The sequence below is a fragment of the Schistocerca cancellata genome, chromosome 1, assembly GCF_023864275.1.
Source record: "Schistocerca cancellata isolate TAMUIC-IGC-003103 chromosome 1, iqSchCanc2.1, whole genome shotgun sequence".
Lineage (NCBI taxonomy): Eukaryota > Metazoa > Arthropoda > Insecta > Orthoptera > Acrididae > Schistocerca > Schistocerca cancellata.
Genome location: NC_064626.1, coordinates 1,255,467,859 through 1,255,494,281, shown reverse-complemented (window position 1 = coordinate 1,255,494,281; position 26,423 = coordinate 1,255,467,859).

Below are 26,423 nucleotides of genomic sequence, written 5' to 3'. Positions count from 1 at the left end.
AGCCATTTGAACCATTTTGAACCTATACAAGACAACAAGTGTCTAGCGCAGTTGTTAGAACGGGTACTGCTGCTACAATGGCAGGTAATCAAGATTTCACTGATATGAAACTTCCTGGCAGATTAAAACTGTGTGCCGGACCGAGACTCGAACTCGGGACCTTTGCCTTTCGCGGGCAAGTGCTTTACCAAGGTCCCGAGTTCGAGTCTCGATGCGACACACAATTTTAATGTGCCAGGAAGTTTCATATCAGCGCGCACTCCGCTGCAGAGTGAAAAATCTCATTCTGGAAACATCTCCAAGGCTGTGGCTAAGCAATATCGCCGCAATATCCTTTCTTTAAGGAGTGCTAGTTCTGTAAGGTTCGCAGGAGAACTTCTGTGAAGTTTGGAAGGTAGGAGACGAGCAGAAGTAAAGCTGTGAGAACGGGGCGTGAGTCGTGCTTGGGTAGCTCAGTTGGTAGAGCACTTTCCCGCGAAAGGCAAAAGTCCCGAGTTCGAGTCTCGGTCTGGCATACAGTTTTAATCTGCCAGGAAGTTTCATATCAGCGCACACTCCGCTGCAGAGTGAAAATCTCATTCTGGAAAGATTTCACTGAGTTTGAACGTGACATTATAGTCGGCGCACGACCGACGGGACACAGCATCTCCGAGGTAGCGATGAAGTGAGGATTTCCCGGTACGACCATTTCACGAGTGTACCGTGAATATCAGGTATACGGTAAAACATAAAATTTCTGACATCGCTGCTATCAGAAAGGATCCTACAAGAACGGGACCAACGACGACTGAAGAGAATCGTTCAAGATGAGAGAAGTGCAACACTTTCGCAAATTGCTGCATATTGTAAAGCTGGGGTATCAACAAGTGTCAGCATGTGAACCGTTCAACAAATCATCATCGATATGGGGTTTGGGAGCCGAATGCCCACTAATGTAGCTTTGCTGACTGCACGACACAAAGCTTTATCCTTCTCGTGGGCCCGTCAGCACCGACATTGCACTGTTGATGACTGGAAACATGTTGCCTGGTCGGACGAGTCTCGTTTCAAATTGTACCGAGCGGATGGATCTATATGGGTATAGATACAACCTCATGAATCCATGGACTCTGCATACCAGCAGGGGACTGTTCAAGCTGATGGAGGCTCTGTAATGCGTACAGAATGTGGACTGAGAGCAAATCTAAGAAGGACGAATGTAATGAGTAGCAGAATAAATGAGAACATCGAGGAACTTAACGTCAGAATTAGTGATCAAGAGCAGACGAAGTTAAGGGGTTCTGCTACGTAGGCAGCAAAATGACCCATGGTAAACGGAGCGAGGACGACATACAAAGCAGATTAGCACTCGCAAAGTGGGCATTGCTGGTGCAGTTGGAGTGATAAGGGACCCCTGATACATCAAGATACGACTCTGACAGGCGACACGTAATTGAGCATCCTTTTGTCACCACTAGCATCCATTCACGTCCATTGTGCGTACGATGGACCTGGGCAATTCCAGCAGGACAATGCGACACCATACACGTCCAGAATTGTCACAGAGTGGCTCCAGGAACACTCTTCTGAGTTTAAACAGTTCGGCTGGCCACCAAACTGCCTCGACATGACATTATTGAGCATATTTCGGATGCTTTGCAACGTGCTGTTCAAAAAAGATCTCCATCCCCTCGTACTCTTACGGATTTATGCCCGGCCCTAGAGGATTCATGGTGTCAATTCTCTCCATCACTGCCTCAGATATTAGTCGAGTCCATGCCACGTCGTGTTGTGACATTTCTGCGTGCTCACAGGGGCTCTACACGATATTAGGCAGGTGTACTTTAGTTTCTTTCGCTCTTCAGTGTGAATGCGAAGCATGCAGAATGTTCCCTCACAAAACGCATGACACAAGAGATCGAAATAAAGCTCATTAGTTTATGGACCAACTAACCCTGCTATAAAACATGGCGTTTGGGACACTACTGCCTCTGCATCTCCTGATGGTGACGATGATGATGAGGTCCCATACTCAGAGGAGCGTAGGGGACGATGCGGGAGACCCGCACCGCAGTACTAGGCAAGGTCCTAGTGGAGGTGTTTTGCCATTGCCTTCCTCCGACCGTAATGGGGATGAATGATAATGATGAAGACGACACAACAATACCCAGCCATCTCGAGGCAGGAAAAATTCCTGACTCCGCCGGGAATTGAACCCGGGACCCCGTGTGCGTGACGCGAGAACGATACCGCAAGACCACGAGTTGCATGTCTTCACATATAGTGCATGGCTACTGCACACGAAGGCAAAGGAGACTCACGATAATTAATCAAACATCTGAGAAGTGCAGCTGGTTATACACTCCTGGAAATTGAAATAAGAACACCGTGAATTCATTGTCCGAGGAAGGGGAAACTTTATTGAAACATTCCTGGGGTCAGATACATCACATGATCACACTGACAGAACCACAGGCACATAGACACAGGCAACAGAGCATGCACAATGTCGGCACTAGTACAGTGTATATCCACCTTTTGCAGCAATGCAGGCTGCTATTCTCCCATGGAGACGATCGTAGAGATGCTGGATGTAGTCCTGTGGAACGGCTTGCCATGCCATTTCCACCTGGCGCCTCAGTTGGACCAGCGTTCGTGCTGGACGTGCAGACAGCGTGAGACGACGCTTCATCCAGTCCCAAACATGCTCAATGGGGGACAGATCCGGAGATCTTGCTGGCCAGGGTAGTTGACTTACACCTTCTAGAGCACGTTGGGTGGCACGGGATACATGCGGACGTGCATTGTCCTGTTGGAACAGCAAGTTCCCTTGCCGGTCTAGGAATGGTAGAACGATGGGTTCGATGACGGTTTGGATGTACCGTGCACTATTCAGTGTCCCCTCGACGATCACCAGTGGTGTACGGCCAGTGTAGGAGATCGCTCCCCACACCATGATGCCGGGTGTTGGCCCTGTGTGCCTCGGTCGTATGCAGTCCTGATTGTGGCGCTCACCTGCACGGCGCCAAACACGCATACGACCATCATTGGCACCAAGGCAGAAGCGACTCTCATCGCTGAAGACGACACGTCTCCATTCGTCCCTCCATTCACGCCTGTCGCGACACCACTGGAGGCGGGCTGCACGATGTTGGGGCGTGAGCGGAAGACGGCCTAACGGTGTGCGGGACCGTAGCCCAGCTTCATGGAGACGGTTGCGAATGGTCCTCGCCGATACCCCAGGAGCAACAGTGTCCCTAATTTGCTGGGAAGTGGCGGTGCGGTCCCCTACGGCACTGCGTAGGATCCTACGGTCTTGGCGTGCATCCGTGCGTCGCTGCGGTCCGGTCCCAGGTCGACGGGCACGTGCACCTTCCGCCGACCACTGGCGACAACATCGATGTACTGTGGAGACCTCACGCCCCACGTGTTGAGCAATTCGGCGGTACGTCCACCCGGCCTCCCGCGTGCCCACTATACGCCCTCGCTCAAAGTCCGTCAACTGCACATACGGTTCACGTCCACGCTGTCGCGGCATGCTACCAGTGTTAAAGACTGCGATGGAGCTCCGTATGCCACGGCAAACTGGCTGACACTGACGGCGGCGGTGCACAAATGCTGCGCAGCTAGCGCCATTAGACGGCCAACACCGCGGTTCCTGGTGTGTCCGCTGTGCCGTGCGTGTGATCATTGCTTGTACAGCCCTCTCGCAGTGTCCGGAGCAAGTATGGTGGGTCTGACACACCGGTGTCAATGTGTTCTTTTTTCCATTTCCAGGAGTGTATTTATTATTCAAAGATCCCTAACCATAAGGAAGTGCTCTGACTGGTTTGATGCAGCCCGCCATGATTTTCTCTCATGTGTTAACCTTTTCATCTCGGAGAAGCACTTGCAACCTACGTCCGCAGTTATTTTTACTGAAAGTATTCGTATCTCCGCTTTCCCGTACAGCTTTTGGCCCTCTGCGGCTCTCTCTAGTAGGATGGAAGTTATTCCCTGATGCCTTACCAGCTGTTCTGACATCCTCTCAATGATTTTCGTATATTCACTTCCTCCACGATTCTCGGGAGAACCTCCTCACTTTTTATCTTAGCAGTCCAACTAATTTTCAACATTCTTTTGTTGCACTTCGTCACAGATGCTTCAGTTCCGATTTTGCCTCAGTCCTGTGCTCCAGATGTACGTCCCAGAAATTTCCTCCTCAAATTAAGGCTCATGTTCGATACTAGTAGACTTCTCTTGACCAGCAATGCCCACTTTGCCAGTGCTAATCTGCTTTGTATGTCGTCCTCGCTCCGTTTACCATGGGTCATTTTGCTGCCTACGTAGCAGAACCCCTTAACTTCGTCTGCTCTTGATCACTAATTCTGACGTTAAGTTCCTCGATGTTCTCATTTATTCTGCTACTCATTACATTCGTCCTTCTTAGATTTGCTCTCAGTCCACATTCTGTACGCATTAGACTGTTTATTAGGACATTAGGTTCAAAATGGCTCCGAGCACTATGCGACTTAACTTCTAAGGTCATTAGTCTCCTAGAACTTAGAACTAATTAAACCTAACTAACCTAAGGACATCACACACATCCATGTCCGAGGCAGGATTCGAACCTGCCACTGTAGAGGACATTAGGAATCAGAAAATGTGATTTAGAACTATAATACAAAACTTTTATTAAATTTAATAGAGTGAACAATTGAAAATGAATAATACAGAACAATGTTATGAAAACTGTAGCATAGTAAAATAAAATGACTAACTTCTGTGGCACTCGCGTTTAAATTAAAAGGCTGCAGGAAGCAAAAATGCACTTCCAAATTTGCACAGCTCGCATAAGCACAAGGTAAGTGAGACAAATATTGAACAAAGATAATCGAGCCGATCTCCTCAGAAGGTGGACTGCACTACTGCCTGAGAGAAACTTGCTTTTTTCTCGAATACAGCAAGTGGGCACCAGACAGCACCAAACGAGAGCCTCGAAGCAAACTCTCTCCAGTATAAGTTCACTCTCGAATTCCCTAACTCCACTTGAAGGGGAGACTGAACCCTGCTGCCAGTCTGACCAACAGACATGTTCCCTTTTCTACGCAAACCAGGGGAGAGCAGCAGAAACTTCTCAAATCTTGCAAAAAACACCTACGCAAATCCCGGGATTGGTAGTGGCTTCGAACAGTCTCTCTCTCCTTTGGCCAGCGCCATCTAGACCTCGCCTGCTGGTGCGACCGTTACTCTGGAATGGACTTTCCGTAATTGAGGGAAGCAAGGAACTTACTGATGCCAGGGAAGCGCCATTAAGCGACTCCTCTTTGATGTGTGGACAGAAAGGTAAATTGCACCCTCAGGCGAAAGATGTTGAGACTGGTGGCACCGTGTCTATGGCAACCAGATAAGCATCAGGAACTGTCCGCAATTAGCACAGGAGAATTTCTGGGAAAACGGCTGCCACCCAGCAGGCAAATGTTCCCTGCTGACGGGTAAAGCCTTCTGCCGGTGTGTGGATATTTGCCACACCGGACATTTGCCACGATTTTACCTGCTCCAAACGTTTGGGTCCCTTGTCTCCCCCTCCTCCTCCTCATCGCTGTCGCGCAGGAAAGGTACTTACTGAGCCTTGCCGCTGGTTTACTTAACATAGGACCAGAATCTCTCTGGATTTTCCGCCACATTTCTAGAGACACTTGCCTTGTGGAAACTATTAAATGCATCTCGCATTCAAATCTGCACCAAATTTCGAGCCTCAGTAAAAGTTCGCCAATCTTGGACATTTTGCGTTCGTCTAAACGTGACTTCTTCAGTGCTCCTGCAGCAACTTTCGGTCGTGTTTTGTATACCATGGGGGATCAGTTCCGTCTCGTCTAATTTATTTGGTATGAATCTCTCGAGTGCTGTTGTACTATTTCTTTGAACTGAAGCCACATATGGTCTTCACTTACATAGTTTGCTAAGTATTGGAGACTGTCTCGTAGAAAGACGACAAGCGAATTTTTATCTGCTTTTATAAATAGATATACTTCGCGTTTAGTTTTGGTGAATTCCTTTGTTACGGAATTGAGCCTCGCTCGACTGTGTGTTCACTAATCCCTGTATCCCTCGTGATGCTCAGAATTATTTGTGGCTAAGAGGTCAAGAGTGTTTTCGTAACCATTTACAATTTGAATGGTCTCGTGAACTAATTGTACAAAATAATTTTTAAAAAAGCATTTAGAACGATTACAGAAGTTGTTTTCTATGTACAATAGTGTCTCAAAATGTATTTTTGTCAACATACGGAAGGTAGATTGAAGTCACTGCCAACTGTAATTGTATAAGTAGCGTACCTATTTGTGATGAGACTCAAGTTTTCTTTGAACTGTTCAGCAGCTGTTTCATCTGAGGCCAGGGGTCGGTAAGAGGAGCCAGTTATTAATTTATTCCGGTTGTCGAATATAACCTCTGTCCATACTATGTCACAGGAACTATCTGCTTAAATGTCACTTGTGAGCTGAAACACACATTACATTATTTTTCCATAAGGTGTGCTTCTTGTTTCTGTTGTAGTGCAGATCATTACAATTACGGCTTTTCCCTCCAAAAACTAGGATGTTTTCTCTGTGACCCTGTAAATACCAGAGCTAAACAATGTAGAATAACAACGTACGTTACAAGCATAGCATTCTGTATGACTTCATTTCCTTATTTCTAACATTTTAAAATTGTACGTCGACTTTAGATGACATGTCAATCATAGATATTCTTATCTCTACTTAGTGAACGTATTTTCAGTCATGTTTTGAACATTGTCCCGCTACACTTCATTAACTAATGTTTCGCCGCAAGGGATATCGGATTTTAGAGAGTAAATTAATATTGAGTATGTCGTTCTTCTTTTCATACATTCACATTCCCACTTCTTCTTTCCTTATTGTCTTTTGGGCATGCAGTTGTAGTAATTAAAGTAGGCACAAATGCAGTGATCAAAAAGAAATCATTAGCGTACATTCGCATTCTCTTTACAACGTTCCTTTCTTGTTCTCCTCTGCCAATGGACTGCTTCTGTCGCGATCAGTATGCGTGAAAGGAAGCTACCGTACAGGCAGAGGGATCTATATTTATACTTGGCAGAACTAATTACATACTGACATAATCGTCGGTATTGCTTTCGTTTCCCAAAAGTTATAAATATTTCGATTTCGGGAAAGAAGCTCTGTATTTCGCCAAGATGTCGAAGAAGAAGGTCCCTTACGTATCGGTTGTATCGAGTAAGATGTGGAGGCGACGGTTTGAAAGCGGACAGAAGAAATATGAGGAAGGGCGTCCTGTACCTGAGGGATCGCTACTCAAGCTACCTGGAGAAGGGGCAAGTGTGGCAAATGTCCGGCGTGGCAAATGTCCAGCGTGGCAAATGTCCAGCGTGGCAAATGTCCGGCATGGCAAATGTCCGGCATTCCTTCTGCCGACCCTATGGGACTGCCGAGCCCTCCAGACCCACTCCCTTCTGGCGAGACACCAAATACTTTCCTCTTCCAGCAAAATGTACCAAGGTCACACTCTTACTTATCGCGCAATCGTGCTACAGCTGAAACAAAATCGCAACGCGTTATGTGTCAGTCATGTTTTCATTTTCACTCAGGTTTTCGTCCCAATATTTAATGGAATCTCACGTTTCATCATCGGGTACCTAACTGTTACTCATAGTCGTACATCAGCTGTTGTATTACACTTTCAGGTAAACCGTGAAAGAATTTTTTGGTTGTTGTACCAGTGCGACTATGTTCTGAAATATTGTTGTCCTTGCAATGAGAATACTTGTACATTCTTACTGGGAGCTCAGTGCACAAGAATAGGCACACTATCTCTTCACGATTTCTCATACAATTGTTAACAGTGGAATGGAGTGCCAATCATATCTGAACTTAACGAAAAGTATAACATGCAACATCTCCAAACATACTCTGTAAGTTTAGCACTTTCATACGCTGACACCTTAAACTGCTGTTCAAATAACGGGTACGTGAAGATGGCAGAACACTGCCGAAACACTTTGTGCCATTAAATTTTGAAATAAAAACGTCAGAGAAGCCACAGTGTGTTATTTTATAAAAACTTCGTAATACATTTGCAGGCTTTCTATCAATTCCATGCAACATGCAAAAATTCAAGGTTAAATAGAACAGTGTTCAAAATGAGATTTTCACTCTGCAGCGGAGTGTGCGCTGGTATGAAAGTTCCTGGCAGATTAAAACTGTGTGCCGGTCCGAGACTCAAACTCGGGACCTTTGCCTTTCGTGGGCAAGTCTCGGTCCGGCACACAGTTTTAATCTGCCAGGAAGTTTTAGAACATTGTTCTCTGCTGGTTGCGCTTTTCTTCAACCATCATGCGTTTCAGTGTTCAGCGGTTTCGTTATATTACACCTTTCATTTCCAATCTCATTTTTTGGTTAGGTACGTCATTTTTTCCTGTAACTACCTATATTTTAATTTGGGGGTGGGGGGGGGGGGGGGGTTGGGGGGATTTGGCTTCACTGGGATCATTCGAGGTTCATTCAGTAATTAGAGAGACAAACTGGTCTGGAGAAAAAAGCGTTTGTTTTTACGAAACATACTTTTCCTACTTTTCAACATAATCCCCTTGGACATTTATGCGCTTGTTCCAACTGACTACAAGATTTTTTATTTCGACTGCAAATAATTTACCACAAACGTCCTCGTTGTCCTGGAACCTCTTCCACACATAATGCCTCCTTCAGAGCACCAAACAAATGGAAATCAGTAGGTGATAAATCAGGACTGTAAGCGGGATGAGGCAGTACTTCCCAGCCCATTTAGTCGATGGTTTCACGGGTTAGTTAAGCAATATGAGGACATACGTTGTCTTGCTGGATAATCACACATCTCCTCTAAGATCCACGACTTCTCTCTCTCTCTCTCTCTCTCTCTCTCTCTCTCTCTCAAGGCTAGCTTCACCGGTTTAAAAGCAAATACGAATAGTATTGGGTGTTCATTGAATGCTGCTCTTCGAGATAATCACAAGAAACTGAACCTTCAGCATCCCAAAACACCGCTAACATGACTTTTCCTGCTGATGCTTGGGTTTTGGATTTCTTTCTGACAGCTTGACTTTTTGATTCTGGCTCATAATAGTGAACCCAAGTTTCATCACAAGTTAAAATTTTGTTGAGGAAGTGCTCACCTTCTCTTTCATGAGGTTCCTTTAGTTCTGTGCACACTGCCAACCTTCTTTAATTGTGTAGCCGCGTCAACTCCTTTGGGACCCATCTTCCACATGTTTTGCGGTACTTCGGCCTGTTACAGATAATGTTTTGAACTTTACAAGTACTAACTTGAACAATATCAACTATCATTTCCACAGTCACACGGCGATCGGCACGAATAATGTCATCAATTCGACTTTCAAGTGAGGAAGTTGAAACTGCAGCTGGCCGGCCAGAACGGTGTTCGTCAGTCACTGAGTCGCGAACAGTTTTGAACTGCTCTACCCACTTGTAAAAATTTGCGCGATTCTTACAAACTTCACCATAAACTTTAGACTTTCTACAGTATATATTTACTGGTTTCTCGCCTTCAGCAAGTAAAAAACGAATAACAGAATGTTGTTCAACTAATGTGGACGTTTCAAACGGACTCGCCGTCTTGAAACGTATTTTTGAGGTTATAAACAAAACAATGTTGATACATTAGCTGATCAGGGTTCATCCCAGTGATGCCAACTTTAATCCATAAAAATTCCAAACTTGCCCTAATAACATTTTTTTCCCCAGAACAATTTGTCTCTTTAATTATTGAATGACCCTCGTACATTTAGTAAACTCACTTGCAATACGCCATAACTTGTACATCTTTATCCTACTGCCGTGTACATAGTCCAAAAGTGAAGCTAAGATTTTAGTAGCGTCTTGTAATACGATCCAATAGGCAAATTGTAAATTTATATAACATTTGGGTCATGGTACTGCATTAAAAAGTTTTTTTAACCTAATATTTTTCTGGAATACTGTCCTTAGATATCGAAGTTACTTAAAGTTATCTTTCACAACCTGATACGAGACAATACCTCTTATAAACGACGCTATATTTTACAATGATACTTCAGACTCTGATACAAACGAGAGAACTCCTTCGGTAACATTTACTTCAGGGAAAATTATGCATGCTACCTGATAGTCAGCTCTTATGAATGGGTTCGTAAGCCAGAGTGTGTTTCGCTTATAACAGTGTCCCTTGTTGTATAGGGGGCTTGTGTCATTGACTGAATGAAGACCATGATACTGAGTGACTTCCTGAGGTATTCCTAGCATTCTTCCATTGCAGATATCTGCATAACGTCTGGTATTATGCATAAATTTCCTTGCCATTACGTGACTTCACCATGACGTAATTCGGCTGACTGTTACGAATGAAGTACTAGTGCGGCGTCGGCTACGATATTCAGCTCCTGTCAGTAGACTGACATATAATTTAAATCTAACCCGGGCAAGAAAACTGAGTGTAAAAGTTGGTTTGATCGGCAAGTAAATTACGATAAGGGCTTAAGAACAGTTAGAAATATCCTTTAGACATCACTACGAAAAAAGTCACGTTCAAAATGAGGAAGACGTCAAAACACGTCAAATCAAACAGTAGAAGAGGATAATAGAAATTGAATGACATCATTAAAAGTGGAATAACAAAATATAATAAATTTCTGTCACCCGGAGGGCCAGAGACGAAAATCTGGAAAGTGTTCCAACGTACGACTCTCCTATACCGACTAAACTCTCTCACATGCTGATAGAACTTTTGCAATTGACGAAACGCGCTGATAATTCTTTTTCAGTTCTCTTTTGTCCAGTGGCTCTCTCCCAAATGAGTTTGATGTTATAGTCCTCCTACTGGTCATACAATAAACTCCACTTTTGGGACTTCAAATGATTCAAATGGCTCTAAGCAGTATGGGACATAACATCTGAGGTCATCAGTCCCCTAGAACGTAGAACTACTTAAACCTAGCTACCCTAAGGACATCACACACATCCATACCCGAGGCAGGATTCGAACCTGCGACCGTAGAAGCACCGCGGTTCCGGACTGAAGCGCCTAGAACCGCTCAGCCACAGCGGCTGGCACTTCTGGGACTATTAACACACATTGCCAATGGATTCTTCTACTTTCCCGTTATGTTTTACTTCATTCAAAGCTTCTTTCAGGTTGCTGCAGTTTCTACAAACTTTGACGCATAGTAACTGAAGAAGTCAGTAATTATTTCATTACTTTTCATTTTATCCATGTTGTGAGACACCTGTAATAATCCCTATGCTGATCAATACACGGAAGTCATTTAGCTGCTCATCCATCCTTATTGTGATAAGTTGAATCCGTGTAGTATTTCATAACGATTTTGCATGGGGGAACGAATTCTTGAGTTTTCAGTAAGTGACAAACGATGTTTTGAGACAAATTTCTCAACGAAAATCCAAAACGTTGTTCAAGCAAAGAGTGAGTTAAAGCATTTAAAGTGTCCGTTTTATGCACGTATATGCACTAAAATTGGCATACAGACTATTTAAAACTATGAATCAATTGTTTATTGCTGTAGGGACTGCTACTACACTATTGGCCATTAAAATTGCTACACCACGATGATGACGTGCTACAGACGCGAAATTTAACCGACAGGAAGAAGATGTTGTGAAATGCAATTGATTACTTTTTCAGAGCAATCACACAAGGTTGGCGCCGGTGGCGACACCTACAACGTGCTGACAGGAGGAAAATTTCCAACCGATTTCTCATACACAAACAGCAGTTGACCGGTGTTGCCTGGTGAAACGTTGTTGTGATGCCTCGTGTAAGGAGAAGAAATGCGTACCATCACATTCCCGACTTTGATAAATCGCATATCGCGATTGCGGTTTACCGTATCGCAACATTACTGCTGGCGTTGGTCGAGATCCAATGAGTGTTAGCAAAATATGAAATCAGTGAGTTCACGAGAGTAATACGGAACGCCGTGCTGGATCCCAACGGCCTCGTATCACTAGCAGTCGAGATGACCGGCTTCTTATCCGCATGGCTCTAACGGATCGTGCAGCCACGTCTCGATGCCTGAGTCAACAGATGGGGACGTTTCCAAAACAACAAACATCTGCACGAACAATTCGACGACGTTTGCAGCAGCATGGACGATCAGCCTGGAGACCGTGGCTGCGGTTACCCTTGACGCTGCATCACAGACAGGAGCGCCTGCGATGGTGTACTCAACGACGAACCTGGGTGAGCGAATGGCAAAACGTCATTGTTTCGGATTAATCCAGATTCTGTTTGCACCATCATGATGGTCGCATCCGTGTTTGGTGACATCGCGGTGAACGCACATTGGAAGCGTGTATTCGTCATCGCAATACTGGCGTATCACCCGGCGTGATGGTATGGGGTGTCATTGGTTACACGTCTCGGTCACCTCTTGTTCGCATTGACGGCACTTTGAACAGTGAACATTACATTTCAGATGTGTTACGACCCGTGGCTCTACTCTTCATTAGATCCGTGCGATGCCCTACATTTCAGCAGGATAATGCACGACCTCATGTTACAGGTCCTGTACGGGCCTTTCTGGATACAGAAAATCTTCGACTGCTGCCCTGGACAGCACATTCTCCAGATCTCTCACCAATTGAAAACGTCTGGTCAATGGTGGCCGAGCAACTGGCTCGTCACAATACACCAGTCACTACTATTGATGAACTGTGGTATCGTGTTGAAGCTGCATGAGCAGCTGTATCTGTACACGTCTTCCAAGCTCTGTTTGACTCAATCGCCAGGCGTATCAAGGCCGTTATTACGGCTGGAGGTGGTTGTTCTGAGTATTGATTTCTCAGGATCTAGGCACCCTATTTGTGTGAAAATGTAATCACATGTCAGTTGTAGTGTAATATATTTGTCCAATGAATACCCGTTTATCATCTGCATTTCTTATTGGTGTAGAAATTTTTAATGGCGAGTAGTGTAATAAATTTTAATGAAGTTCTCATTGACAGTCTCTCTCAGTCTATGTGTTTTGATATGATGACAAAGATATCCGACTTTTTGGTAAGGACATAGGAAATTCTCACACGGTCACTCTTTTGAGAACTGAAAGCCTGTCACGGAGATTTGAAGTCTGTTTGCGTGGTATTAATATCACAAAAATTTCCCCGGAAAATTAAGGTTTTCCCAATTGTGAAAACATGTTCCAAGGTACAACGTGGCCGTGTACAAGGCGTCCAGCGAAGAAGGCCCTGACACGTGCAAGTACCGGGAGCTCCCCTCAGCCCTCAGCCCTTAGGACGTGCCTGTGTGTGATGCCGCTACCTGCCAGTCAGGGCGTCGTTGTGTGTGACGGCACATAACATGGTAGGATGGGGTGAGGGGGGGGGGGGGGCAGATACGTGTGCCGCAGGCAGGTCCCCAGGGACGCTCGCAGGGAGTAACGAACCGCGATGGCAAGAAATGCGACGGCGCAGTAAGGCGATTGCCGTGGGCCACCCCTCAGGAGACGAGAATCGTTTCAGAAATCACATTTCGCAAGCGTGACGTTCTAGCAGTCTCCACCGACGGCTGCGTCCGCCTAACTTCTGCCGTCGTGGGACCCCGACCTCGGTGAATCACTAGCACCGGAACTGTAACTGCTAGTGGTAACTTGCTAATGGGAAACGTGACGCGATACGAAACAATGTACAACCTAGGAATAATATTTCACTCTGTGGTGGCGTGAACGCTCCTCCTGAGTTTAGAGGGAGATAAAACTGCGTGCCAGAACCGATCTTGAACCCGATTCTTACGTTCCGCGCACCCACATCACTTCTCACAGGGGTTGAGAATTTGTGTCTGATACACGACAATACACTGCTCATTCCGCGCAGGTCACAGCTTTTAAATTGCAGATCAGCTCTCCTGATTCGGAACCCAGCGATTTCTCCGATCCATACTCCGCAAGCCACCTGACGGTGTGTGGCGGAGGGTACCTTGAGTACCTCTATCGGTTCTCCCTTCTAATCCAGTCTCGTATTGTTCGTGGAAAGAAGGATTGTCGGTATGCTTCTGTGTGGGCTCTAATCTCTCTGATTTTATCCTCATGGTCTCTTCGCGAGATATACGTAGGAGGGAGCAATATAAAAAAATGGTTCAAATGGCTCTGAGCACTATGGGACTCAACTGCTGTGGTCATAAGTCCCCTAGAACTTAGAACTACTTAAACCTAACTAACCTAAGGACAGCACACAACACCCAGCCATCACGAGGCAGAGAAAATCCCTGACCCCGCCGGGAATCGAACCCGGGAACCCGGGCGTGGGAAGCGAGAACGCTACCGCACGACCACGAGATGCGGGCAGGGAGCAATATACTGCTTGACTCTTCGTTGAAGGTATGTTCTCGAAACTTCAACAAAAGCCTATACCGAGCTACTGAGCGTCTCTCCTGCAGAGTCTTCCACTGCAGTTTATCTATCATCTCCGTAACGCTTTCGCCATTACTAAATGATCCTGTAACGAAGCGCGCTGCTCTCCGTTGGAACTTCTCTATCTCTTCTATCAACCCTATCTGGTACGGATCCCACACTGCTGAGCAGTATTCAAGCAGTGGGCGAGCAAGCGTACTGTAACCTACTTCCTTTGTTTTCGGATTGCATTTTCTTAGGATTCTTCCAATGAATCTCAGTCTGGCATCTGCTTTACCGACGATCAACTTTATATGATCATTCCATTTTAAATCACTCCTAATGCGTACTCCCAGATAATTTATGGAATTAACTGCTTCCAGTTGCTGACCTGCTATTTTATAGCTAAATGATAAGGGATCTATCTCTCTATGTATTCGCAGCACATTACACTTGTCTATATTGAGATTCAATTGCCATTCCCAGCACCATGCGTCAATTCGCTGCAGATCCTACTGCAATTTTCCATTGTTACAATCTCTCGATAGACCGCAGCATCATCTGCAAAAAGCCTCAGTGAACTTCCGATGTCATCCACAAGGTCATTTATGTATACTGTGAATAGCAACGGTCCTATGACACTCCCCTGCGGCACACCTGAAATCACTCTTACTTCGGAAGACTTCTCTCGATTGAGAATGACATGCTGCGTTCTGTTATCTAGGAACTCTTCAATCCAATCACACAATTGGTCTGATAGTCCATATCCTCTTACTTTGTTCATTAAACCACTGTGGGGAACTGTATCGAACGCCTTGCGGAAGTCAAGAAACACGGCATCTACCTGCGAACCCGTGTCTATGGCCCTCTGAGTCTCGTGGACGAATAGCGCGAGCTGGGTTTCACACGACCGTCTTTTTCGAAACCCATGCTGATTCCTACAGAGTAGATTTCTAGTCTCCAGAAAAGTCATTATACTCGAACATAATTGATCCACCATGGACGTGGGACATCGGCTGGTCACGTAATCATGAATGAAATTCGCCGACAGCAGTGTAATTGAGATGTTATTGTATTTTATTTTGACTGCCAGTTTCGGAATTCCACTATGAATTCTTCAGGTGCATCTCTCAAAAACAAACGATATTGTCATACAGTGCTATATATTCCTGGATGGCGTGAATTTTAAACTGTATCCCTAGTGCTTCGTTTGAACAATTCAGTTCTTCGAATAGAGCGCTTGGGATATGGTTTTGAATTCACGAATCCAGTAATACATGGCACTGTATGACAATATCGCCTGTTTTTGAGAGATGCATATGGCACCTGGACGTCGCGTAGTGGAAGGCCAAAACTCATAGTCAAAATAAAATAAAATAACATCTCAATTACGCGGTTGTTGGCGAATATAGCTGATAATTACTAGCGACTTCTTTCTCTTCCCTAGGATGAAGAAAGTATTGCGAGGCAACCATTTACAGAACGACAAGTTGTTGCTTGAAGTGGAACGTTTCCCAAATGGAGTTTGGTACAACTAAGGTCTCCAGCAAGTCATTCATCCTTGCGAAAATTCTGACACTTTGAAGTTTCGTATACGCAGCATGATTTTTTCGAGGTGATAATTGAAACGAAACTACCCTTCGCATAGTCCGGCAGTTTAGCTGGTTGCTCTAGCGCCATAGCTCGACGGCTGGCGCTCTCATACGTTATTTAACACACTGGTAAATAGAGTTTCAACTCAGAAGTGTAGTATATTCTATTTTGAAACTTAATTTGAAGGTTATAACTATTAACGTGGCGAGGACTCAAACCTGGGACTTTTGTCTTTCGTGGCAAGTACTCTCCTGACTGAGGTATTCAATCAAACCCAATGTCACAGCACCTAGTCCCTGATCGATATACAGTTTTAATCTGAAGTTTCAAGGCTGGTAAAACATTTGAAGGTCTCCCCTAACTTTTCTTTGAACTGAACTGCGCACGTGAAATAAGTTATTTCAGTGAAATGCCCCAAAAATGGGCCCCTTTCAAACAAACTTCTGACCTAAGAGTAATTACGAATACTACAAGACCACCGTTTAGTTGAAATATTCAAGAGTAGTAAATACTTTCATTGCACAACGGGAAAGGAAAGCATGCATGAAGGAATATTTGAATGACTCTGAGATCCACGATTACAAACACAGCTGTCTAAGAATGATTCAGAAGTAAATGTGATCTGTTTTACAGTCAGATCACATGCTATGAGTATGTATAACCTCACACTCCACAAAGAACCTAAAATATAACAGTAGCGGCGAACATAAACTGTAGCAGAACAGGTCTCGGCACTAATAAGTTACCTTATGGCCATAAAAACATGCAAATCATTCAAAATATTTCTACTGAAGCAATCTTCCTCGTTTTGACCAATAATTCATTTGAATTCATTATCAAATTCTTACTGAAGTCAAGTATACTCCCAAATATTAATTTTCGCGGACGCGTCTGCAATCATGTAAACTGTACTGGCATTATAAATGGCTGGAGGAAATTGTAAATAAAAGATGCTTTCTGAAATTCCGGAGCATTAACAACCAAATCAATGAAAATTGGCAAACAATAATTTTACACTTGTCAGATGTTGGTCCGCATGGTGTGAGCACTGCGTCAGACTAATACACACGTAGTTTTGACTGAAACTCAGATACTACTTTATGCACTGGTGACTAAAATATATTCTATCATTGGTGCGGTTCGCCACGAATTACTCTCCTAAGTTAACCTCTGCACCTCAGACTAGCACTTGCAACTTACATCCTCAGTTATTTGCTAGATGTATTCCAATCTCTGTCTTCCTCTACAGTTATTGCCCTACACAGCTCCCTCTAGTACCATTAATAGATGTCCTATCATCTTGTCGCTTCTCCTTGTCAGTGTTTTCCACATATTCCTTTCCTCTCCGATTCTGTGGAGAACCTTCTCATTCCTTACTTTGTCAGCTAATACACACGTAGTTTTGACTGAAACTCAGATACTACTTTATGCACTTGTGACTAAAATATATCCATCATTGGTGCGGTTCGCCACGAATTACTCTCCTAAGTTAACCTCTGCACCTCAGACGAGCACTTGCAACCTACATCCTCAGTTATTTGCTGGATGTATTCCAATCTCTGTCTTCCTCTACAGTTATTGCCCTCCACAGCTCCCTCTAGTACCATTAATAGATGTCCTATCATCTTGTCGCTTCTCCTTGTCAGTGTTTTCCACATATTCCTTTCCTCTCCGATTCTGTGGAGAACCTTCTCATTCCTTACTTTGTCAGCTAATACACACGTAGTTTTGACTGAAACTCAGATACTACTTTATGCACTTGTGACTAAAATATATCCATCATTGGTGCGGTTCGCCACGAATTACTCTCCTAAGTTAACCTCTGCACCTCAGACGAGCACTTGCAACCTACATCCTCAGTTATTTGCTGGATGTATTCCAATCTCTGTCTTCCTCTACAGTTATTGCCCTCCACAGCTCCCTCTAGTACCATTAATAGATGTCCTATCATCTTGTCGCTTCTCCGTGTCAGTGTTTTCCACATATTCCTTTCCTCTCCGATTCTGTGGAGAACCTCCCCATTCCTTACTTTATCAGTCCACCTTATTTTCAACATTCTGTTCCGGTTTTCCCACAGTCCATGCTTAACCTTCACGCAATACTGTGCACCAAACGTACATTTACAGAAATTTCTTCCTCAAATTAAACCCTATGTTCGATGCTAGTAGACTTCTCTTGGTCGGTATCGCCCTTTCTGCCAGTGCTAGTCTGATTTTGATGTCCTCCTTTTGATGTGCTCCCTCCGTCACTGGTTATTTTGTAGCCTACTTAGCAGAATTCCTTAATTCATCTACTCCGTGACCATCAGTCTGTAACCTCCCCCTCACTTACCGACCTTAATGACAGTGAAAAATTAAACCGCATGTACCTAATGGAAATTTGGGAAAAGCAATCGTCACCGAGGTTAATCTGTCGGTAAAGAGGGAGGAAAGGGTTACATCTGAATGAAAGGAAAAGTGCTAATGAAACTGGTGAAAATTAATTTTGAAAAGGGGTAAAGTTAATAAAGAAAGTAAATGTGCAGCCGTTACGTTAACAATTAACTAGCGGGAATCAGATATTTGAGATTTGGGGAAATTACGGTCGCCAGTCCTAAGGACAATTACTATAGTAACTGAAAAAGAAAGGTTATTACACATATAATTAGCACTAGAAGCGTGGCAACTGAAGGTTGACACGTGTAGTGTGAAAACTGAAAGTTTGTCAGAAGTGATAAATTTCGCTACACTCTGACTTAATTTAGCAAAAGAATTAATAAAACCGGAAAATCGAAAGTTAATTTAGTGACTGAAGTTAATAGTGAGCTTTCTTTCTGAAGCACATCGAAATTCAGTAAAATACGGTTAGTCTTGGACTACCTCAACAATCATTTCAAAAGCTACCTGAATCTACGCAATTTAGAAATAAGAGATTTGACTTTGAACTTGAATTAAATGATTCTGAACAATTAACAATAGTAAAATTTAGTACGTACCAAGCTGAGCTGCAGTCACAGGTAAGCTAAAATGCGGTAACAAAACTCGCACTCTTAATTTGTGCTTGTGCAATCTAAATACTATAGCCAGCTATGAATACCTTAACTGAGCTTTGAAATTAAAGCAGTGAAATAAAATGATGCTGGCTTTGAATCTCAACGACACTCGGGTTCATTCCAGAAAAGGAAGGGACCCTGCTTGGTAATGCAACTGGGACAATGAGCAACAAAGGTTCATGCTAAGTTGCTGTAATTATAGTTACGAAAATGGTACAGTTTGAAAAGCTGAGGTCTGCCATACAGTTCTAAAACTTTACGTGCTTCCAGTCTTCCTTGTTGGTTGATTGAAGGTTTGAAGCCGCCGATCGAGGAGGTGGCGACAGTCACTCATTGTCAGCTGTCGCTGTTGCAGAAGCTGGATGTTAGCGCGCCTTCTTCTCGACACGGTCACCAGGCGAAACGGGCTCTTGATGTGCGCCAGCTAATGCTTCCCGTCCGCGACACCATGTCAGAAACTATCATCGCAAGTCGAGCGCAATTACATGCTGCCAAACCCCGAAAGCGCGGCAACTCGCGGGAGCTTTACACAACACACCTGCTCCACTCACTACTCCAGCCAGACTCCCCCTGCTCAGCCCGCGCTCCACGCGGCAGAGTTAACACTACCAAAGATCCTAAACACTCTGGTTCTCCACACGACCTATCGACGTATTCGTTCGATAGCATAGTTTTCCCTAGGCAAGACCCAGCGTAAAAATACAAATAATATTTACGAAACAAACCAATTATACATCGACATAAATGTATAAATATATATATATATATATATATATATATATATATATATATATATATATATACAAACAGTAAAACAATTACAATATACAAAGAGACAGAAATGTCATATCTTGAGGTAACAAAGCAAGGAAAAAAATAATAGTACAATAGATGGAAATAGGAGGATATGCATTTCCGGCGTTACAAGTCCTAATGCTAAGTTTCTCGCTGTTCTCATTTTTGTTCCGTCTCTTTACTTTCGTCTTTCTTCGGTTTATTCCCAATCCATATTCTCTACTCATTAGACTCTTCATTCCATTAAGCAGGTCATGTAATTCTTTTCCACTTTCACTCAGGATAGCAATGTTATCAACGAATGGTACCATTGATATCCTTTCACCTTGAATTTAATCCCTCTCGTCAACGTTTCCTCTACTTCCATCTGATTCTTCGATGCACAGATTGAACAGCAGGGATGAGAGACTACATTCGACTCTTACACCGTTTTTAATCCGAGCACTACTTTCTTGGTCGCCCACTTTTATTATTCTTCTTAGTTCTTGCAAAAAATGGTTCAAATGGCTCTGAGCACTAACGGACTTAAAATCTGAGGTGAGGTCATCAGTCCCCTAGAACTTAGAACTACTTAAACCTAACTAAACTAAGGACATCACACACACCCATGCCCTTGGCAGGATTCGAACCTGCGACCGTAGCAGTCACGCGTTTCCGGACTGAAGCGCCTAGAACCGCTCGGCTACCGCGGCCGGCTTTAGTTCTTGCACATATTGTATATTACCTACCTCTCCCTATAGCTTACCGCTATTTCTCTCGGATTTTCGAACATCCTGCACCATTTTACATTGTCTAAAGTTTTTCTCGGGTTGATAAATTTATAAACGTGTCTTGATTTTTCTTTAGTCTTGCTTTCAATATCAACCGCAACGTCAGAATTGCCTCTCTGGCGCCTTTACCTTTCCTAAATTCAATCTGATCGACATCTAACACGTCTTCAATTTTCTTTTCCTTTCTTCTGTATATTATTCTTGTCACCAATTTGAGTGATGAGCTGTTAAGCTGTTTGTGCGACTATTCTCGCACTTGTCAGCTCTTGTAGTCTTCGGAATTGTGTGGATGATATTTTTCTAAAGTTAGATGATATGTCGCCAGACTCACACAGTCTACACACCAAAGTGAATAATCGTTTTGTTGCCACATCTCACAATGATTTTAGAAGCTCTGATAAAATTTCTTCTTCTACTTCTTTACATTTTTCATGCAGCAATTTCGTCTTAGCTTCCCCCACTTCGTATTTATTTTATTCCTCAGTGACTGGTATTTCTGTATTCCTGAATTTGCTTGCACATTTTTGTACTTCCTTCTCTCGTCGACCAACTGAAGTATTTCTTCTGTTACCCATCCCATGGTTTCTTCGCAGTCATCTTCTATGTACCTATGTTCTTCTTTCCAACATCTGTGATTGCCCTTTTTAGATATGGCCATTCCTCTTCAAGTGCAATGCCTACTGAGCTATTCATTATTGCCTGTAGCCTCAGAGAACTTGAAGAGTATCTCGTCATGCCTTAATACCTCCGTATCCCACGTCTTTGCATATTGATTCTTCCTGACTAATCTGTTAAATTTCAGTGTACTCTTTACCACTACTACATACATTGTGATCTGAGTCTGTATCTGTTCCTCTGTCCGCCTTACAATCCAGTATCTGGTTTCGGAATTTCTGTCTGACCCTGATATAATCTAACTGAAATCTTCTCGTGTTTCCGGCCTTTTCCAAGTATGCCTCCTCCTCTTCTGATTCTTGAACAGAGTATTCGTTATTACAATCTGATATTTATTATATTGCCGCGCGGTTGAGGCCCCATTTCGTGGATTGCGCGGGTCCTCCCGCCGGAGGTTCGAGTCATCCCTCGGGCATGGGTGTGTGTGTTGTCCTTAGCGTAAGCAGTGTGTAAGTCTATGGACCTATGACCTCAGCAGTTTTTGCTCTCTTAGGAATTTACACACACGTTTTATTACAGAATCAGTTAGTCTTTCTCCTCTCACCTTTCTTGTCCCATTTTATATTTTCCTATAACCTTTTCATCTACTCCTTCCCCTTCAACTGTATTCCAGTGCCCCATTACTATTTTCATCCCCCTTTACATACTGTATTACCCTTTCATACCCTCTCTCTATCGCTTCATCTTCATCTTGCAACGTCGGCTTGTATACCTGAACTGTCGTTTACATTTACATTTACATTTACATTTACATTTATACTCCGCAAGCCACCCAACGGTGTGTGGCGGAGGGCACTTTACGTGCCACTGTCATTACCTCCCTTTCCTGTTCCAGTCGCGTATGGTTCGCGGGAAGAACGACTGTCTGAAAGCCTCCGTGCGCGCTCTAATCTCTCTAATTTTACATTCGTGATCTCCTCGGGAGGTATAAGTAGGGGGAAGCAATATATTCGATACCTCATCCAGAAACGCACCCTCTCGAAACCTGGACAGCAAGCTACACCGCGATGCAGAGCGCCTCTCTTGAAGAGTCTGCCACTTGAGTTTGTTAAACATCTCCGTAACGCTATCACGGTTACCAAATAACCCTGTGACGAAACGCGCCGCTCTTCTTTGGATCTTCTCTATCTCCTCCGTCAACCCGATCTGGTACGGATCCCACACTGATGCGCAATACTCAAGTATAGGTCGAATGAGTGTTTTGTAAGCCACCTCCTTTGTTGATGGACTACATTTTCTAAGGACTTTCCCAATGAATCTCAACCTGGTACCCGCGTTACCAACAATTAATTTTATATGATCATTCCACTTCAAATCGTTCCGCGCGCATACTCCCAGATATTTTACAGAAGTAACTGCTACCAGTGTTTGTCCCGCTATCATATAATTATACAATAAAGGATCCTTCTTTCTACGTATTCGCAATACATTACATTTGTCTATGTTAAGGGTCAGTTGCCACTCCCTGCACCAAGTGCCTATCCACTGCAGATCTTCCTGCATTTCGCTACAATTTTCTAATGCTCCAACTTCTCTGTGTATTACAGCGTTGTCGGTGTTGGTTTTGCTGACGTTTTAAGAGCAACTCTATGACTGAACTGTTCACAGTAACAAACTCTCAGCCCTACCATCCTATTCATAACGAATCCTACTCCCATTACACCATTTTCTTCTGCTGTTGATATTACCCTATAGTCACTAGACCAGAAATCTTTGTCTTGTTTCCATTTTACTTCACTCATCCCTACTACGTATATCTAAATTGAGCCTTTACATTTCCCTTTTCAAATTCTCTAGGTCCCTACCACTTTCAGGCTTCTGACATCCCACGCCTGACTCGTAAAACATTATCATTTAGTTGGTTATTGAATCTATTCCTCATGGTCACCACTCTCTTAGCAGTCCCCTCCCAGAGATCTGAATCTCTTGCCAATGGAGAGATCGTTATGACCCTTTTTTCGAATTACAGGCCCCATGTTCTGTGCATATACGTTATGTGTCTTTAATGCAATGGTTTCCATTTCTTTCTGCATCCTCATGCCGTTGATCATTGCTGATGCTTCCGCCTTTAGGGGCATTTTCCCACCCCAAGGACAAGAGAGTGCCCTGAACCTCTGTCCGCTCCTCCGTCTTCTTTGACAAGGTCGTTAGCATAAATAGAGCAACTTCTTATGCCGGAAGTCTTCGGCCGCCAATGCTGATTATTAATCAAAATGTAAACGGTGGCGGGTTTTGAATCCGGGGCCATTGAAGTTTTGGTTATCAAAGACGCTAACCCTAGGCCACGAGTCCACTATTACTGTTAGAGATCACCAGTGGAACACAAGGTACATCATGTGCCCTGCTCCTAAATCCGACCTGTTCCAACACAAGTTTAAACTTGATTTATTTTTAATATGTACAATCAACTGTGCAGAATACCGCATCTGAGCTGCTTCTGTACATCATTAGTACCAGGTATCTTTAAGTAGTTGCGAGAACCTTGTTGAAAAAATGGTTCAAATGGCTCTGAGCACTATGGGACTTAACTACTGAGGTCTTCAGTCCCCTAGAACGTAGAACTACTTAAACCTAATTAACCTAAGGATATCACACTCATCCATGCCCGAGGCAGGATTCGAACCTGCGACCGTAGCGGTCACGCGGGTCCAAACTGACGCGCTTAGAACCGCACGGCTACACCGGCCGGCCAGAACCTTGTTGAAATTTTAATTTACTGGTAATAGCATTCCCTTCTGTTTCATGTATAAGGTTGTACGTATCGGTAAGCAATCAGTATATTTCTTAATAAGAGACCGGACGATTTATCGGCTACGGATTATTTACTAGCGTTGCCCTCATTTGTTTGGCGGTAAGCATGCGACAGCGATGAAAAGGTAGGGTAAAGTGTAGTCCTTGGGCTACGGATCATCTGTATACCCAATAGAAGAATAGTCTTAGTTTCAGTATCCTATAGTACCGAGCCAAAGTATGAACATTACATACGTCCTACTGCTTAGGCAAATGGAGCAAATTGGTTGGTTCTTTTTGTATCTCATGTGGTCTGCTATGCAATTTATGAGACTTATGGAAGTGCAGTTAGTTCACGGGTGGCTCCTCTGAAAAGCCGTCACCATAGGTCCAAAACCCAGTCGAGGATTCCAACAAAATATACACAGAGAATGGCTGAAATTTCTACGATATATTCCCAAGATCCTGATCCCGAACAACTTTGAAAATTTTCTTGTTATATTTATCCGTTGCCAAGGTATAGAGATTCAAAGCTATCCTACTTGTACAAGTAAAATACGCCTATAAATTCCAGTATGAGGAGAAAGTAGTTTATAAAGCGACTAAATATGCTGTAATGTGTCTCCGTTAGCATCAGGAAATCCCATACTGTAGTCTTGAAGCGCATGCATTTTTTTTCACGTAAAATACGAAAATCGTTTGAAGTGTAAATTTGGTTTTGCGTTATTTCAATTATGCATAAGTAAACTATCTAAATTTTACAGACCAATACATTTCTTTTCATATGAGTTACACACCCTGCTGCATCACGAAAAAGAAGGGAACCAGCGTGGAAATGCTACTACCGAAGCACGAAAAATGCGAACATGTTCCCGATTATTTAAAAGACCGACTGTAAAGTGGGCTTCCAGCTGACTCACTCTGTCTTCCTTTGCATATTTAAAAATTTTCTCGCAAAATTTTGGCACATTCACGGTTTTTTTTATGCTGAGAGAAGAGAAGACAGCGACAGTGGCAAAGAGACGGAAAGTAATACGTACTGGACGATAGTAGACAGTGGTTGTGTTGTAGAAAGGGCGAAGGAAACAATGGCAGTGTGAGAGAAAGAGAGGGAGTCATTGGCAATGGAACACAGTGGACAATGACAAAACAGTGCTAGGAAAAGTATGAAGGAGACAGAGACAGGACGAAGAGGGGGGCAGGAAAAAGAGAAGAGAGAAGGAGAAATTGGATGTAGGTGAGGGCCAGTGATAATGAGAGATAGAGTATATGAAGATAGCAACGAGGAAGAGAGAGACAGCGACAGGGAGAAGAGACGAGAGCAGTAGGAAGGAAGGAATGAGATATTAACAGTAAGAGAGAGCAAGAGGGAGATAGAGATAGTGAGAGCGATTGTAGTGGTAGGACAGAACGAAGGAGAGTGTGGCTGTGACAGGAGAGTGTGGCTGTGACACAGGTGACAATGACAGAAGGATGCAAAGAAATAATGACAATGAAGTGGACTGAATGAGAAAGGACTAGTGGGAGTGTGTATCGCCGGAAATGCATATCCTCCTATTTCCATCTATTGTACCATAAATTTGTTTTCCTTATTTTTGTTACCTGAATATATGACATTTCTGTGTCTTTACATATTGTAATTGTTTTACTATTTGTATATATATATATATATATATTTATGCATTTATGTCGATGTATAATTGGTTTGTTTCGTAAATATTATTTGTATTTTTACGCTGGGTCTTGCCTAGGGAAAACTATGCTATCGAACGATTAAATCGATAGGTCGTGTGAAGAATCAAAGTGTGTAGGATCTTTGGTAGTGTTAACTCTGCCGCGTGGAGCGCGGGCTGAGCAGAGGGAGTCTGGCTGGAGTAGCGAGTGGAGCAGGTGTGTTGTGTGACGCTCCCGCGAGTTGCCGCGCTTTCGGGGTTTGGCAGCATGTAATTGCGCTCGACTTGCGATGATAGTTTCTGACATGGTGTCGCGGACGGGAAGCATTATCTGGCGCACGTCAAGAGCCCGTTTCGTCTGGTGACCGTCTCGAGAAGAAGGCGCGCCAACATCCAGCTTCTGCAACAGCGATGGCCGACAATGAGTGACTGTCGCCACATCCTCGATCGACGGCTTCAAACCTTCAATCAACCAACAAGGAAGACTGGAAGCACGTAAAGTTTAGAACTGTATGGCAGACCTCAGCTTTTCAAACTTTTAAAATTGTTGCATCACAAAATTACAGCAACTTAGCATGAACCTTTGTTACTCATTGTCCCAATTGCATTGCCAAGCAGGGTCACTTCCTTTTCCGAAATGAACCCGAGTGTCGTTGAAATTCAAACGCCAGCATTAAAGTAATATTATACCCTTTTACTGTTTTAATTTCAAAGTTCAGTTAAAGTATTCATAGCTGGCTACAATATTTAGATTACACAAGCACAAATTAAGAGTGCGAGTTTTG